Raw genomic sequence first — 16,444 nt, 5'->3', positions numbered from 1 at the left:
TTTGTCTGGTCTTATTTCTGGTTGTCTTCAGTCGGACTGGCCCTGATGCAGGGCTGTTTCCTATAACCTTTTTTATTACTTGTCATATAGCACAGCCTTTCCTGGGATTCAGAGAATGCTCAAAACAATGAGGGCTGGATTATAAACGGCTTAGGGTCCTCTGACCAGTTCCTTTGCTTCAGTTTGTAGCGGTCAGTGTTGAGTTCATGAGTTGGGGACGCGGAGTCAGCTGGGCATAGTACTAGCCCTGCAGCCTGTGAAAGCTGTTTCCTAGATGCCTTCTTGGCGCGACCGGCTCAGTGTCAGCGCCAAGGTGCCAGCCTCGTTGCCGTCTCCACAGGCTCAGCGTGGGTCTTCAGGGCTTGACCTGGCCCCCTGATGCCTTCCTCAACCGCCTCAGCCTGCCATGGTTCCCCGTTTCCCCGTCCCCTCTCTCTTGCTCCTGCCCTGCGCTCCAGCCCTTAGGCATGCTAACCCGTATTGTTTAGACGTCTCTTGCATGTCGGTATTATGAAGCAGTAGAGAGGTAGGAATTTGGAAGCCAGCATAATCTGAATTCCTGAGCCTGTTTCTTTCTTTTTCTTTCTTTCTTTTTTAATTGTGGTTTTAAAAAAGTGCATAACATATCTACCCTCTTAACAAATTTTTAAGTGTACAGGCAGATTTTTAACTCTAAGTACAATGCTGTATAGCATGTCTCCAGAACTTTTTCTTCTTAATGAGACTTTATACCCACTGAAAAACATTTCCCAGTTCCCCGTCCGCTCAGCCCCTGGCGGCCCCCATTCTGCTTTCTGCTTCTATGAGCTTGACTACTTTTAAATACCTCATATGAGGTGGAACTGTGCAGTATTTAACCTTCTGTGATTGATTGTCTTATTTCATTTTGCCTGATGTCCTCGATGGTCATCCATGTTGTAGCCTGTGACAGGATTTCCTTCTTTTGTTAAGGCTCAACAGTATTCCATTATGTATATGCCACATTCTCTTCACCCATTTTGTCTGCCAGGGGACATTTAGGTTGCTTATGAAGAATATGTCTGGGCATGAGGATGCAAATGTCTCTTTGGGATTCTGATTTCAGTCCTTTCAGATAAATACCCAGAGGTGGGATGGATGGATCATATGCCTACCTTTTTCCTTTTAGGTTTGTAATGGGGAACTTGTATAATGCGTGGCATACAAAGTGGGTCCTCTCCTGTCTAGAATCACTGGGCAGCTCCTCTCGTACATGCATGTTAGCTGTGCTTTATTACAGGTAGGTAGTACTTCTTTCCTTACTAATAACTTGCTGTTTGTTCTTCGCCATGCGTTCAGTAACTTTGAGAATTATTTTGGAAAGAAGTCATCATATATCCACCCTCCACTCCAAAGTGAAAAACAAACAAACAAACCCTTTTATTCACTGGTCACTCACAGCAGCTGTGTCATTGAGGAAGTGTTGACACTGCTTTTGGGTTTTAAATGACTACGTGTTGTTCCTTCCCAGGGCTGAAAAAATTGCAAGGTTGGAATTTTCAGGATGGTTAACAAGATCAAAAAGCAAAGATGTAAAGCTGTGCGGGGGATTTTTTTTCTCTACAAAATAATAATAGCAAAAAATGTTAAGTATTGCAAAAATAAGCTTTGACCAGAAAATAAAGGTTGCTGTTTTTCATGTTATTTTGAAATGGAAGACAGGTTAGTCAGCTAGAGTTCTTAAGGTTGCCCGATTTTTTAAAAGGATATCGGTTATTAATATTTATATATACATTTAGCTTTGTTAGGAGGGTTTTAAAAGATGAATTGATTTCCTAGGAGAGCAGACTTACCTAGTTATTTTCATATTTTTAATTCCAGTAGCTATAGGTGTTAAAACTTTGAGGGGTTGATTAGAAGCCGATTCCCCTCCACCCAGGGGAGACATAGTTGTAGCCATTTCTCTGATATTCTTCTGGTTTCATCTTAGAATTAGTGGACGAGAGTACCATGGCTTCAGCATACTACAGACAACAGGGGGTTGTTGAATTCTCAGGGAAAAGAGATATCCTGTTTTTTCTTGCTTTGTTGATGTTTTGTGGCTGGGGTTTTAATTTCTGAGAGATCCAGATCTTGTGACTTATTTGTGTTCTGGCCAGAGAACCCCCAGCTTTTTATGATCTGAGTCATTTCCTAGTGAGGCTCAGTTTGGGCCTGGAACTCCTCACCCAGGGGTGGGGGCATGTGGTGGGGGCAGTGACTTGGTGTCTGTAGCTGGGAGGAAGTCCAGTGTGCCAGGGGAAATGAACAGGGGACTTCAGCGCCAATGGCCTGGCAGATTGTGGTCTGGAGGTGGCCTAGGGCATCAGAGTGTCCGCATTTCCCCTGACCGGCTGTGGCTCTGTGGTTTCATAGTGGACCTCCAGGCCCAAGGACAAGGATCAAGCACATCAGCCCCCAGGGACTTGCAGGTTATCAGGAGAAGAGCTCAGGCTCAGTTATCAGAACCCAGCTGGAGGGTGAATTAGGACTGGAATGCAGTAGAAAGGAGCTGAGTTACTAACACAAGGTCAGGGCTGGTGAAGCAGCAAGAACAACTTGGCCCGAGCTGTTTAAATTTCTATTCTAGAAATTCTTGCTGGATTTCAGCCAGCAAGGGGAGGGTGGGAGCAAGGGTCAAGAGGCTTCAGCTGTGGGGAAGGAAGGGCCATAGAAACTGAAAACATCAGGCCAGGCCTGGAAGTCCCAACAGCCTCTGCCTAAAGAGGTAGGTTTTCAGGACCCTGGTAAGTCATCGTAGCCTGTTTGTAAATGAATGGGGCTTAGAGTGTAAGGGGCGTATTCAACAAAGAGCTTGAAACAAGACTGATGATTACTTTTGTGAACCTGAAAATACATTTTGTTTTTAACTCAATTTAGATAAAAGATTCCTTAAACCATGTGTAAACCATAACCTTGTATTATACAACTACCAGTTAAATTCATTAAAGTACTATCTTCACTAAACCCCTTGCAGATCAGTATTTTTGAATGCTATTACTTAGCAAGACCTAATTATGCAGTTATCCATAATCAGTTCTGAATAGATGAATGATTGAAGCTATTTGAGGTGAGGTTGCTTTAGATCAAAGAGAAATGCACCCCAGCCTTTATGGTATGGATGTGTACACACAGTGGTGTAGAATTTATTCCTGGGCTCTATGTGCCATACAGATTAGATTCTAAGATAAACCAAAACATGCCCCAATTAATCACAGAATCTTAATATTAAACCTCTTTTCATTTTTATTCTGTAAGAAAGCAAGAAAATCAATACCTTTAAAGACTATAGAAATGCTTGGGTTATTTTATTTATTTATTTTTTAATTAAGGTATCATTGATACACAGTCTCAGAAGGTTTCACATAAAAAAAAATGTGGTTATTACATTCACCCATATTATCGAGTCCCCCCATACCCCACTGCAGTCACTGTCCATCATTGTAGTAAGATGCCACAGAGTCACTACTTGTCTTCTCTGCCAAACTGTCTTCCCCATGATCCCTTCACACCATGTGTACTAATCACAATACCCCTCAATCCCCTTCTCCCTCCCTCCCCACCTGCCCTCCCCCACCTGTCTCCTTTAGTAATCGCTAGTCCCTTCTTGGAGTTTGTAAGTCTGCTGCTGTTTTGTTCTTTCAGTTTTGCTTCAGTTATACTCCACAAATGAGGGAAATCATTTGGTATTTGTCTTTCTCTGCCTGACTTCTTTCACTGAGTATAATACCCTCTAGATCCATCCATGTTGTTGCAAATGGTAGGATTTGTTTCTTTCTTATGGCTGAATAGTATTCCATTGTGTATATGTACCACCTCTTCTTTATCCATTCATCTACTGACGGACACTTAGGTTGCTTCCATATCTTGGCTATTGTAAATAGTGCTGAGATAAACATAGGGGTGCATATGTCTTTTTGCATCTGAGAACTTGTTTTCTTTGGATAAATTCCTAGGAGTGGAATTCCCGGGTCAAATGGTATTTTGATTTTTAGTTTTTGAGGAACCTCCATGTTGCTTTCCATAATGGTTGAACTAGTTTACATTCCCACTAGCAGTGCAGGAGGGTTCTGCTTGGGCTATTTTAAAACACACTCTTTTAAATGCCTCCTTCCTTAAGATCATCTGGCTGTAGGGCTTCTAGATGGATGGAGTGGCCCAGGGTCAGCAGACATCAGCTTGATAAACAGAGGTGGGGTGCGTGGTGTCCACACGGAGGTGAAGTCCATCTGCTCAAGGAAACGTTTAATCTGGTGAGGAGCTGTACTCACAAATACAGTAAGAAAAGGTAGATGAAAAGTGATGCGTATGTGGCAAGTGTGAGAGTAGCTAGACTGGAAGGTTCCTGATCAACACAGAGTGGGGCGGGTTGTGTACTTGCCTCTGACAGTCTGTCCTTGTGTCAGTGGCACTGGAGGCCACATAGAGACAGGACGTTGCAGATGCATACAGTGCCCACTCCAGTTTCTGAGAACTGCTGGGTCGTAGGGCCTGAGGCTGGCCACATGGGCGTCTTCTCTCCTGCGTATAGTGGCTGGAGACCTGCTGAAAGTGAAATAACCTTTTCTTGATGCCTGGGATAATCTCTCAGAGCTACTAATTGTGCTGTTTTGAAATGCTTTGTTTTGGTGTACTTGGACGCTTTTGGGGATTGAAAAGCTATTTAAACCGTATAAGCCTATAATCTGCTTGAGATTTTATAAACTGTCTCTTGTCAGTCACAATTTCTCAGGGCTGTCATTGTGCCTTGATCCAGCAGTTGTCCTCCACCCTTTTAATTTATGGTGACCTGGGAAACCAAGTATTTCCCTTCTGTTAAAATTGTGTCTAGAAGAGGATCAAAATAGCTCTCAGGAAGGGCCTGGGAAAGAGGTGTTGGATAGGGGTGGGGAGAGGCTGGGAAGTTGAATTGTGTGTAAATTTAGTTGCAGATTCTGGCAGCTGCAAAGACTGAATGAATCTTGGTTCCTAGTTGTTTGCTGAACAGTTGAGATTGCTAGCTCATGACTTCTGTCTTCCCTGCTTTTCCCCACTAGTATGTAAATCAATCTTTTCTCCCACCCTATTCTGAATCAAGTTTGTTAGGGAAATAGAGGAATGAAAGTTTTCTCAGGGAGAACGAGAAGGTGAGTGAAGGAAAATCAGGGGCTGAGGCCAGGGGCTTGGTCTGTCAGTCAACCACTGGTCTTGAAAGCTACGATATACTGAGTCCTGTGGAAGATACAGAGGGGGATGTGGGCCCTGCCTTCGCACATTGAGTTGGGAGAGGGAAATAACAGACCCGGAACCGTCCCATGAAAGTGATACAGAAGTCATCTTGGCACAGATGGCCTGCAGGACATACTTGGGAGACATTGGTAAAGGGCAGATAAGGCAAAGCTGATTAATTCACGATGAGAGACAGAAATTGAGGAGGCATCCTAGCTGGACAGCCTGCTTTTTGTCTCCATCACAGAGGGCAGATGGAAGGCATGTAGCCCTAAGAACTCAGGAACGTGGCTTAGAGCCTAGAATTAGCTCTGCAGCTGGAGGCCGCCTTCCCACCCTCCTCCCCCTTCACCCAGGTGCCCAGGTTCTCTTATCTAGTCACTGCCGCACCTGAGAACACCGTGCTGCTAACTGCAGTCCAGGTTCAGCCCTCGTGTGAGCCGGCTGGTTCTACACCTAGGAAAGCTCTCTTCTTTGGGCGCTGTAATTCCAGGCGTTTGTCCTGAAGTGAGTGTGTGCATTGTCAGATTTGGTGTGCAAGAACTATGCATCTTGGGTAAAAACAAAACAGCAGTTATTCGACAAACCAGGAGAAACCATAGTGGTAAATAGTTTAGATTTGTCACATATGAAAACCAGCATATTGTAATCACTGTCATGGCGTAAACACCTGACCTAGGGCTGGTCTCTGTAGATGAGCTTTGAATTGCTATCTCTTGCCACCTTGATGAGGGGGCCATCCAGGGCTTACTTGGGAACATCGTAGTCAGTCCCCCCACTGCTGTATTCTCAGGGAGGGTGCACCTCCAGGCCACACTTGGGACCCACCTGAGTGAGCATCACCTGCAAGTTGTTAGTCACTTGAGCTTCCTCCAGCTCTCTCCCCTTCCCATCTTTAGGCATAAACACTGCCCCCCCCACCTCCCCACCCCCACCATATGCACATAAAACACCCTGGAGGCAGGTCACAGGCAGTGGTTTGCAGTCCTGGCTTTGCATGAGAATCAGCTGGTCAGCTTTTAAAAGTACTGACATTTGGGCCCCCTCTCCAGAGATCCTGTTTTAATTTTTCTGGGCATCAGAACTTTTAAAGCTTTCCAGGAGATTCTAGTGGGTGGCCGAGATAGAAAACCACTTCACTGTAGTTGATAGGTATGCAGGACACCTGTCTCAAGGAAATGGGGGGGCTGTAAGATTTGAAATGGAAATAGGTATTTTTAAATAATGCCTTTTGCTGCTCAAGTCCCAAATAGATGCCAAGTCTGCAAAGTTCTTCCTTATTTCAGCCTGCTGTCCATGAAGCACCAGTTTCCAATATGAAACAAAATAAAAACGAGTTCTTTTGCTCACTTTAGGATTACTGTGGTATTGTTTTCCACTCTGTCCTGGCACCTGCCTGTGCCCTGGGCCTCCTGGGGCACTCTCAGCCTGGCAGGTTGTGACAGAGGGTCCCTGTGGATAAAATGGGAGTTCCTGGGGCCAGGATTCTCACCTGGCCATGGTTGACTAGCTCACTGCACACCTGTGGGCAATACATGCCTGTTGACTCTATATAAAGAGCTCTGCCCAGTGCTCTGGGTGCAACACGGTGGCAGGGCTGCAAGGCTGCAGGAGAGCAGAGCAGAGGCTGGAGGCCCAGAGGACGGCTGTGCGGGATGACTGTGCAGAGAGGCCCAGAGGATGGCTGTGTGGACAGAGGGGCCCAGAGGCAGAGACCGGCTTGCTGTATACAGACTTGCTCTGAGTGAATGGGGTTCTAGTGACTGACCTGCCACTTGGAACTCTTTCACCCCAAGAAGGTTTTGCTGTAAATTTCTTTGGTCACACTGAATCCATAGCAGACTTGCCCAGGGCTGAAACCCATTGGCAAGGCAGGCCCCCAGCATGGTGGTTGACCTTTCTGGGGCTCACTCTCCAGTGGAGCTGGGTTCAGTGTTATCGGAGCCTGTGGGCTGGAGCATTTAGACTGGCACAGGGAGTTCATGGTCACATGCCTTGGGCTGTGAACACAGTCAATAGTCTTTGTTTTGTGGTCTGAGGAGGCCCAGTGCTGGGTGTCTCACCCGAAGGTTTCAGCCCTGGGCAAGTTCACTCTGGATTCGGTGAGACTGAAAAATGACAACGGAACATTCTTGGGGTAAAAGGGTTTATACCCAATTTGTTTTCATGAGGACAGGTCAAGCACTGGAATCCCATTTGCCTCAGGGTAAATCTGTGTAAAGCAAGTAGGTCTCTGCCTTGGGCCTCACACCACCTCACAGCCCCAGAGCACTGGGTGGAGCTCTTCATATGGAGTCAGTAATAGCCTATTGCCCACACGTGTGCAAGCCTGTGCCTGCGAGCATTGCATGTGCACAGTGGGCAAGCAGACCAAGGTCAGGTGAGAATCCTGGCCATAGAACTCCCATTTTCTCTACACTAGGTTTCTAGGAGGATACTTGAGAGAAAAAGAATTTTTTGGATGAATAATTTCTTCTGATAGCTTAACAACTTTGAAGTCTTTCTGTGCATCCTTGAAATGCACTAAAAAGGACCAGGAGGTAAGCCTTCTTCTTCTCAGAAGCATTTTAAGGTTTTTTTTTTTTTTTCTGGGGCCAATTGGGAATGAGATCTGCAAACTGAATGCTAGTGATTGGCAGTTGAAGGTTATCATTCATCCAGTCTTTCAACTCCCATGTTCTAAGTTCCATAAACATTTATCCAGAAAATGTATTTGTCATTTTGAGTTTTGCGTGAAAATGTTCATGTGGCATTGTGGATGAAATGAGAGTTCCTGGGGCCAGGATTCTCACCTGGCCGTGGTTGACTAGCTCACTGCACACCTGTGGGCAATACATGGCTGTTGACTGTATATGAAGAGCTCCGCCCAGTGCTCTGGGCACAACACCATGGCACAGTGGTATGGCTGCAAGGCTGCAGGAGAGCAGAGCAGAGGCTGGAGTGGTGGCAGCGCAAGGACAGAAACCCAGAAGACGGATGTGTGGGCAGAGGGGCCTGGAGGATGGCTGTGTAGACAGGGGCCCAGAGGCAGAGACGCTTGCTGCATGCAGACTCGCTCTGAGTGAATAGGATTTTAGTGACTGACCTGCCACCTGGAAATAAAGTTGGGTATAACCCTTTCACCCCAAGAAGGTTTTGCTGTCAATTTCTTTGGTCATATTGAATCCATAGCAAACTTGCCTGGGGCTGAAACCCATTGACAAGACTTGCTTGTTTTTCAAAACTGTCTTGGGCCTGAATTTGAATTGCACATTGAAAATGAATGGAGCCCTTTGAATAGAGGACTGCTGAAATACAAAAAGATTGAAAGTTCCATTTTTCTCTAATCTACCACTGAGCCTGAAGGATAAAAGGTAAACTGGAGGCACAGTTTCTCCTCTGAGTCTGGGAGGAGGGACCTGCTGTAGTTATAAGTAACTTCTCAAATGCCACTCAGACTTCCTCTGTCTTGTTAACCTCCCCTTTTCCTTTCTGTAATTGCTGGATATGGCCCTTCTAACCCATGTAGGACCAAATACAGAACCTAAACTCTGATCTCATCACCACAAAAACAGGCTGTAGAGACAGTCCTTCTTGTCGCAGGAAGCTGCCTCCCTTGGGACCTCTGTAACTCTGTAATTTACAGCAGTGCCTTTGTGCTCTTAAACGCAGCAAGGTCTCTTCCCCCTGCCCTTACAGAGGTAGCGTAACACATGGGTTGCTCTGGGTGGAGAAGAGACCAGAGAGAAATGTGTGTGTGTATAACCTGTTACAGATCTAACCTTTCATGGTGCATACATGTCCGTGCATCCTCTGGGCAGAGGGGCTGGCTGACAGCAGGCATGTTGTGAACTGTGATGGACATTCTTTTGTATTTGTCTATTGCTTGTGGTTGGGGCAAACGAGAAGCCTGCTTTTCCTGCTGAGGTGTGCTTTATGAAAGGAGGTTGGCTGAAGTACTTGCAGCCGCTGCGAGATGCATGCCCTCCCCGGCTGCCTGAGCCCCTGGCAGAGTCAGGTGATAGCTTTTATGAACGAATATAGTAGGAGGATGCTTCAGGTAGCTAAGCTCCTGTTCACCAGGTGGTGCTGTCCTGCAGTGAATGCTCGAATACTACCAGTGAGGTCAGCAACCTGGTGAAGGGAGAAGCTGGGGTGCTCAGGAGCTCTGGCAGCATTTGTGGACTGTCACTGACCACGAGATGAGGCGTCTTGGAGGAAGTGTTTGACACGGGGTGACCTCCTGGTCCATGTCGGTTTCTCCTTCACCTGCTTGCTGACCTGTCGGCTGTCTCTAGAGTGGAGGGAGACTGAACTTGTCCCCTGGTTTCCTCCCAGAGAAAAGTTCCTGTGCTTGTTCTCATCTTTGAAGTCCTGGTGGGTAAGGGGGGGCAGGTTTTCTAGAGTAGCTCATTAAACAGACTTAAAGGGGAGTCAGGCCTCCACCCAGCCTTTGCAGGCACAAACCTATACATGCTGGTGCCCTGCCAAGGTGCTTTTGTGGCCTCAACATGACTACACACGATTTCGGCCTCTTTGGCAATGAGGCCTGACAGTGGTACTGTGAGGGGATCCATTTGGACAGAGCCTGGTGGTCGGTGTGGGTGACCATGCATGGTACCCTTAAAATAGGACATTCTCCAGGATCGGTGTAGCTCTAAGAACATTTCCCAGGGAAATGGACTCTGAGTCAGTCATGGGAAACCTCTTGTTGGAGTCCTTGAATCAACCAACATGCATTGAGCAGCTGCCTGTACTTGTGATAGGAGCAGGAGGGTGGTGTAGGGGATGGGGCAGGCGAGACAGGCCTTGAGAAACTGGTAAGAGGGGAGGTCAAGGCAGAAGGCAAATGCTAGAGCTCAGGTCCCAGCAAGGGGAAGGTCAGGCGCAATGCTGTGGGGGTGCGGCGGGCATGCACCGCGTGCTGGGAGGGTGACTCATCTCCAGAGCTGGGGAGAGGGAACGGGGGAGCAGAGGTGTGACCTTGGGCGGTGGGCTGGGGCCTGCGAGGAGGTGGGCAGGAACTGTGGGGAGAAGGTGCTGGCAGAACTTCAGCACCCGTGTGTTTTGGAGAGGCTCTCGGCTTGCCGTCTCAGATCTTTGAAACATTTGTGTATTGGCTGCACCCCCACTGGCGCGGGTTAGAGAGAAAACCTGAGACGGAAGGAAAGCAGACACGCGGTCCCTTGCTCCAGGCAGGCGGCTTTCAGGAAATGTCCCTGGTCAGCTTGGACAGAGGGTATTGGAAGGAACATGCTGGCCAGCTGGTCACCCCGCTTGCCCCCTGGTAGCAGTGTGTGTATCTGCCGAGGTCTCGCTCCTCCGCGTCGTGGCTTTGTGGGGAGTCTCAGGGAGGATGTAGCTGGTCCTATAGGCTTGTGCTTCTTGTCACACAGGGCGAGTATGCTGACGAGCTTTCTTCTCTCCAGTTCTCTTTCTAGCTTCCTGTGGGTAGCGTGTCCCGAGCAAATACCTCGTGTCCCGTGCGGAAGGCAGCTGCTCTGTGGTGCGGTCCGAGTCGGGTGAGGCCAGGTGAGTGAGAAGCAGGGCGAATCTGTATCCTGGCCGCATTGTCCACAGTAGGTTATTTTTTGAAAATTTTGAGGGCTTTGAAAGTAAATAGGGTTTTTATTCAAAGAAATTTAAGAATAATTTTTTAAAAAATCAGTGTCTTAATTAGCATGGTAAAGCCCTGGATATGGATGCTTCAATACAGTCTTTCAAAACTTCCCTGATTTTATTTATGTGCCCATTTCTGAGTCTTTGGACCCTTCTTATGTGCTGCTTATTGGCACAGCATTTTGCCACTAAAAACATTTCATGTGTTCTGTGAATGGCTTAATATCTTAGTGTACAGTTTGAAAACAGATATACAGCTGATAAAATTTTTTTTTCAGATTTTTAATGTCAGACTGATTGTCTACTCTTTTGTTTTTCTTCGTTTTTAAAATTTAAGTAGTATCGACCTTAGTTTCAGGTGTACAATATATGTATATATAATCTATGTATATATTGTGATGTCTGTTTGTACATTATGAGAATGACATTTTCTAATCCCCATGAAAAAATTTGTGAAGCTTAATCACAAACATCTCTTTAGCTACCAGGAGACAGGAATATTTATAACTTGCCATACTGGACTGTTCTTATGTTGGGTTTTTAGGGTCTTGCCAGTTACACCTGGCTTAGGTCCTGTCTCCCTCCTGTTCTACAGACCGTCCTGCTAAGTTATTCCAAGTTGTATCATTCTTGGTTTCAAGGAGGACTTCCTACTTGTGTGCATTAGCAACTTGAGGAAATTTGCTGAATTTCTGGATTGTGCTTACCTGTACTGCAGTCTTACGTGTGTACATTTTGAACCAGTAATACTTACTTCAAGAGATTAGGTGAGGCTGGAGGCTCCCGATGGGTAAGCCTTTGTTGAATTCATCTTTCTGTTTGCATTCCTGTCTCCAACATGTATCATGTAGTAAGACTCAAATATTCCCTCTTTACTTTAAGAAGAGAGAGACTTGGCTAAGAATGGGCTCTGATCCCATCTTAAGTGAGCACTGCGTGGAGGACTGTTATTATTCACGCTCAGCTGCTGCCAGGAGAGGCGTGGGGTAGGCGGCAGCATCCTACAGATCAGAATAGCTGACTGGGGCATCAAAGACTCTGTGCTGGATGCCCCGCCCTCCCCCTGCCAACCATAGGAGATGGGGATCAGGGGTAAAACTGCTTCCAAGCCTCTGTGAATTCCTGGAACCATCCATATGATGCACAGGTGCACTCTCCATCTGTCCTGTGTGGCTTGCTAGCAGGTTTTCATATTCTGCACTCTCCTCTCCCGCCATGAAGAACACAGCCACATTGCCCCCCAAACTTTGGGGGATCCTCCCAAAAGACAGAGCTTCTCAGGAGGAGATGGCTGGGGAGCACACCTCAGAATCTCCCCTGAAGCTTTAAAAATTAAGATCCTGGGACTTCTGAACTAGAATTTCAGAGATGAAGAGGGAGTCTCTTGTTTTATATGTATGTATGTTTCTTAAACTCCTCAAAAAGTGATGGTGTGTAGCTTCTTGAAAAATATTTGTATGTGGAGTACCCTTAAAAAACAAAAAACTCTTTGAGCAGATGTTTGGGAGAATTATTTTTGAATTCTATTACCTAGTTTAACCAGTTTATACTGCCAAGCCAAACATTCTCCTTTTGTGCCATAATTTACATTGTAGAACCATTTTATAACTTTAAAATTGCCTGGCCTAACACTTTCTATGCTTGGAAGTATACAGGCAATGAGGAAAATGACATTGAAGAATGATGTACTAAGTTTTATAAGAGTTTAGGCTTATTTAGAAATCCAGGTGGGAATCTGCTTAAATGGAATTTTACCAAAGTGTGCCGAGATTTGCATCCTGAAACCAAATGTGGTAACACATTTCTCCAAGTGATATTGAAATGCCAGTTTAAGTGTATTGCCCTCAGAGATATTGGACAAGAAATTTCTTTAATAAGTTATACATCTTTTTCCTCCTGTGGTTTTTGGGTGTCAGAGAATCAGCTAATTTTTTCCTGGGAGCAACTTCAGGAAATAGACAGGAGCTTAATAGCAAACATTATGTTAAATGTTTTTTTGTGTGTGATTTTTAGCTACAATCTCTAGCAAATTCCCATTCTGTTAAGGAAAGCCTTGCAACTTGTTATTTGAGGTTTTAATAATTTGGTGGGTTTGGTGGAGAATGGTGCATTTCTATTTTGAAACCAAAGAATCTTACCATTTAGGAGAGACCTTACAGATGACCTGTCATCTGGTGTCCATCACCTCAACTTCACAAAACTCCTCTTGTCAAGTTCAAAGATGGTCCCTGAGAGGACTCTTGGCCTGAGCATTTTCTGTAGCATTTGATATTCCTGACCGGTCCCCATCTGACACTGTCTCTTCTGTATTCCTTTTCATCATTCCTGGCTACTTGTCTTTTTTCTCTTCCTAGGTCCTACTGTAACTGCCCTTCAATGCTCACATTCCTGGGCTTTTGTTCCCGGTGGTTTCCAGTTCACTGACTCTGCCTCTTTGGGGAACCTCAGAACTTCAGCCACCACACGTTAATAACCCTCAGGTCTTTCTGTGAGTTCAACCTAGCCTCAAACAGTCTTTGAGACATTTCTACTTGGATATCCAAACTGAATTAATTTCCCTCCTAATTATTGCATGCGTCCTGTCCCCACTGCCAGAATCCCCCCACCCCCGTGCTGCTTGTCCCCCTGTCCCCCTGTGGTCATGGGAAGCCAGAAATGTGTGACTCATCCTGCACCCTCCTGCAGTCAGCCCCATACCTTGATTGGCAATTAAGTCCTATCATTTGGATAGCCTAAAAAAAAAAGGGTAATGGCCATTCCACTGACAATTATTATGGACTTCAAAAGTTGTAGTAGGGCCTGTATAAGGAGATATAATGACGTGAGACAATTTTGACCATTTACGTAATATACATTCATGCTAGGCATAGTCCAGGGTATTTATATGTTGTTAATTATTTTCAAAACTCTTCATTTCTGTTATAAATGAGAATCTAAGGTTCAGAGATTAAGTTGCAGGCCCGGGATCACAAGGTGAGAAAAGCCCGGTGGAGTTCAGATTGGGGATATCAAGGCTGTGGGTCCGTCTGCCCGATGCCAGAGACATGGCCATCACATCACTGCGTCACTGTCTTGCTCTGCTCCCTTAAGGCCAAAGAGCTGTTTCAGACGTCTGGGGAGTAGACTGACTGTGAGGGTGGGAACTGGGTCTTACTCAACTTTGTGTGTGGTATATTCTTTTTCTCAAGAGTTGGTGCTAAAAACCATGGCAAAACCACGATCTGGGTCTTCTTGGCTTCAGTGGGTTCAGTCTCTGGTCCTTTCATTTGCTGCAGCTCAGCAGGGAAGCCTGAGATTGGGATGGTGGGATGGTGGTGCTTATCCTCACAGGGTTTTTATGAGGAATCAGATGGAACAGTGTAAAAGAAAAGTGCTTTCAAATTCAGGGGCATTTTGAGAAATTCAGTTGAGTAGAAGTTGCTAATTGGCTGGCTCGGACAAGCCTCTGTTTATAAATGACAACATGTGACAATACAAACGCCTGGATTTCTGGTGATCATGCTCACCAAATCATTCACACGCCTGCAGTAATGTGAAAAAGTCCAAGACAAGACTTTGTTAAGAGGAAATGTATACATCTAATTTTCATTAGTTCTGAGTGTAACTCAAGTATGTAGACGTAAACTCTAATATGTGGATCTAATTCTTATTAGTTTTGAGCATAATTATTTTAGAACAGATGAGGATATGATCTACAAAAACCAGACAGTAACTATTTAGGCAGGCGAATGAAAGCAGAGTCTACTGAAGTTTTTATTAAGTTGATCTTGGGAGGATGGGCTTGCACATGTGGCGTTCTGCACCGACGCAAACCCTCAGCCATGGCACAGATGGTTCTGTGTTTTGTTCCCTTGTAGTCTCTCCTTTTGCCCTGTCCCGAGAAGGAGGTGCTCTTTGTTTCCCACCCTTTTTCCCTTTGCCATCACATTTTGACACGATTTTGTCAAAGGAGAAGGTTTCCTTCAGTGAATTTTATAAAATGAGTATGTCATTGTGGAACTTAGAAATCATTTAACTTTTCTAGTGTGAGTTTTTAATAAAATTGCCCTGTAAGGTTGGGGCAGTGCCATATATTTGGCAGGTCTAACTGCAGCAATGCGCCTAAGGCCTGGCAGGTCCTTGGTTAGTAGGAGCTCCTGTTCTCCAAACTTGGTTATCTGAGACCTACGTTTTCAGATTTAGAATGGCATACACTGGTGCACAAAGAAAAGAGGAAGAATTTGTGTAAGTGAGATGGAAAGGGAGGGAGGAGAGTCCGTGGTCCTGAGGAGCAGCAGCAGCTGGCACTTGTTAGAAACGTAAAGTCTCAGTTTCATCCCAGACCTAAATCTCAGAGACTCTGGGGATGGGGCCCAGCATCTGGCTAAGCAGGCCCTCCAGTGATTCTGATGTACCTTAACTGGACTGAAGTGCAAGAAATGAGGCTGCAGGCTTTTGGAGTAGTCTGTGGAGGGAGGGGAGGGTGAAGACTCCGCAGAGGGTGGGAGGGAATGGAGAGGAGATGGAATTCGTGAGATTTAGTAATTTGATTGGCTGTTTATTAGACCCGAGGAGGGCCTGTGAGGTGTAGAGGACTTGAGTCCTGTGGACTAAAAGGGGGTGGTGCTTATCAGTAGGAAGCAGGAACACCGGCTGGGGATGGGCGTGGGAGGTTGGGGGAAGAGGAAGGTGAGTTTTGATTCAGACATGTTGACTTTGTGTGCCTGGGGTTGATTTCTGTGAGTTGAGCACGAAGTTCTGCAACTGCAATGCAGATTTGCGAGCTGCCTGCATGGAGGGGGCGATTGAAGTGGGCTTTCAGATCACGTTTTTTCAAGGAAGACGGTGCTGAGAAAAGAGAGCCATGATTGACGGCTTGGATTGGATGTTTGAGATTATGGCATCCAGTTTCTCTTTCAGAAGGTGTCTTGCCAATGGGTTTCAGCCCCGGGCAAGTTCACTATGGATTCAGTGTGACCAAAGAAATGACAGTAGAATGTTCTTGGGATGAAAGGGTTATACCCAACTTTATTTTCATGGTGGCAGGTCAATCACTAAAATCTCTTTCACTCAGAGCGAGTCTGCATGCAGTAAGCCAGTATTTGCCTCTGGGCCTGCACAGCCGTCCTCTGGGCCTCTGTCCTCAGCACTGCCACCACTCCAGCCTCTGCTCTCTTGCAGCCATGCCACCATGTTGCCCAGAGTACTGGGCAAGGCTCTTTATATAGAGTCAGTAACAACGTATTGCCCACACCTGTGTAGTGAGCTAGCCGACCAGGGCCAGGTGAGAATCCTGGCCACAGGAACTTTTTTAATGCACAGAAGGATAACTATAACTGTTTAGGAATGCATGGTGATACAGTTTTAAATAAAGCCAAACTATCATAATAACATTGGAGTTTTGCCGTAATGCTAACTTGAGGCCCCATGCTGTACAAAGAGACTGGTTTTGTGTGTCGTTTAATCTTGGGACCCAAGGCAGAGGAGGGTACCGGAAGCAAGGTTCTCATATTCTTTTGTCCAAAAGAGGAAGTGTAATTCTGTGTTAGGATGGAAAGTGTGGCCTGGGGCAAACTGCTGAGTTTGTTAGTCTCAAGTCCCTTATCTGTCAAAGAGGACAGTTACAGTTCCTGCCTCGTTCTGAGGACTAAACAAGATGCTT

The 16,444-nt window shown here is 45.8% G+C and overlaps 1 protein-coding gene across 12 annotated transcripts in view; it reads left to right on the top strand.

Annotated features, from left to right (window-relative positions):
* TANC1 (tetratricopeptide repeat, ankyrin repeat and coiled-coil containing 1) overlaps positions 1 to 16,444 on the top strand; it is a 224,211-nt gene that overhangs the window by 45,867 nt on the left and 161,900 nt on the right. For 3 of the 12 annotated variants that reach the window (XM_036884027.2, XM_036884028.2, XM_057505532.1), the window contains exon 2: positions 10,614 to 10,716. The exons of 8 other annotated variants lie outside the window; for them this stretch is intronic. The gene's annotated coding sequence lies outside the window, so the exon portion shown is untranslated. Of the gene's footprint in view, positions 1 to 1,237; positions 1,259 to 10,613; positions 10,717 to 16,444 lie in introns of those variants that run through there. One more of the 12 variants, XM_036884029.2, reaches the window with a different exon arrangement.

Source organism: Manis pentadactyla, chromosome 8, assembly GCF_030020395.1.
Source record: "Manis pentadactyla isolate mManPen7 chromosome 8, mManPen7.hap1, whole genome shotgun sequence".
Lineage (NCBI taxonomy): Eukaryota > Metazoa > Chordata > Mammalia > Pholidota > Manidae > Manis > Manis pentadactyla.
This window is presented reverse-complemented; position numbering and strand designations above follow the sequence as displayed.